Below are 1712 nucleotides of genomic sequence, written 5' to 3'. Positions count from 1 at the left end.
AGTGCGGGGACAGACGGGAGGACGGGTGGACGGAGGAGTGGACGGATGGACTGACGGGTGATGACTGGACGGGCGGGCGGAAGGGTGAACGGGAGGGGAGGTAAGTGGGTGGTTGGGTGAGCTGAATTATTCTCCTGAGCGGCTCTGCACAAGTAGGGTCTGGGCTCCAGTCCTGGGCTCTGGTCCTGGGCTCCGGTCCTGGGCTTGGGTCCTGGACTCCTGTCCTGGGCTTGGGTCCTGGGCTCTGGTCCTGGATTCTGGGCCTAGACCCCGGTCCTGGGCTTGGGTCCTGGGCTCCAGTCCTGGGCTCCGGTCCTGGGCTTCGGTCCTGGGCTCTGGTCCTGGATTCTGGGCCTAGACTCCGGTCCTAGGCTTGGGTCCTTGGCTTGGGTTCTGGACTCTGGGCATGGGCTCTGGGTCCTGAGTTCGAGTCCTGGGCTCTGCTCCTGGATTCTGGGCCTGGGCTCCAGTTCTGGGTTCGGGTTCTGGGATCTGGTCTGAGTTCTGGGCCTGGACTCCTGTCCTGGGCTCCGGTCCTGGGCTCTGGTCCTAGACTCTGGGCTTGGGCTCCAGTCTGAGTTCTGGTCCAGCCCTCTTGCTCACAGGGTCTGGTTCCCCCCGCCTCTGGCAGGGCCTGTGTGTCTCCATCATGACGAAGAGCAGGGACCATAATGCCAGCTCCTGGCGGCCTCTGGTCTGGCGGGGTCCGGGGGTGGGCGGGGGTGCACCCCCCTGGAGACTCCATTCCTCTGGGGAGCGAGGGGAGGGCAGGGCCTGTGCGGGGAGATGGGTGTTGGGGAGCCCCGCCTTCTGGAAAGAAGCAGCATCTCCTGTGGTTTCCCAGCACCAACCCCAGTGAGTGCCCTCAGTCTGGCTCTGCCTTTTCTGTGTCCACCTGGGCCTGTGACATGGTGAGGGCCACAGGGCACAGGTGGGTGCCGCGGTGCCGAGCTGCCTATGGTCATATGGTCACGGCACGGGAGTGCTCCGTCAGCCAGGTGGCTCTGCCGAGGAGAGCAGGGCCCGGGGGCAGATGGAGAGGTGTGGCCCATCCCGATCCCTACGAGGGTCCCTGGGAGCCGTCACCCGGGTCGGGCAGTCGGGTGACCTCAGCCCAGTCCCCAGGGACTGTCAGAGAAGTTCCCTGGACCCAGGGCTGGGTACAGGCAGTGTGCATCCAGTATAGGCTTCCCCTTGGGAGTTCTAATGTCACCAGGAGCTACTGGGTGTGACTTCCCGTCCTGGGACCTTGCTGGACCTGGCCTTGGACAAGCCAAAGGTTAGAGCTACATGGGACAGGCCTTCCATACTCTGGGCAGGGGCTGGATGGTCAGGGACAGGGGCGGGAGGGGAGCAGTGTCCCCGCACTGGCTGGCAGTGCACACTCACCGGCTCAAGGTGTGGGTGGAGAGCAGTTCTGCCAGGGGTGAGGGAGGCTGGCTGGTGTGAACGTGTGTTTCTGGCTGGCAAGTAGGCTGCACAGGGCAGGGGGCGGTCAGCGTGGTAGGAGGCCACACGGGGATGAAGGGGCAGCTGGCACAGTAGCAGGCCATGTGGGGACAGAGGGGTGGCAGGCATGGTAGCAGGCCAGGTGGGGACGAAGGGGTGGCAGGCGTGGTAGCAGGCCACATGAGGACAGGGCGGCCGGTGTGGTGGTAGCAGGCCACGTGGGGACAGAGGGGCGGCCGGAGCGGTAGGCAGCCAACAGCGGG

The sequence above is a fragment of the Tupaia chinensis genome, unplaced genomic scaffold (assembly GCF_000334495.1).
Source record: "Tupaia chinensis unplaced genomic scaffold, TupChi_1.0 Scaffold142854_1, whole genome shotgun sequence".
NCBI lineage: Eukaryota > Metazoa > Chordata > Mammalia > Scandentia > Tupaiidae > Tupaia > Tupaia belangeri.
This window is presented reverse-complemented; position numbering follows the sequence as displayed.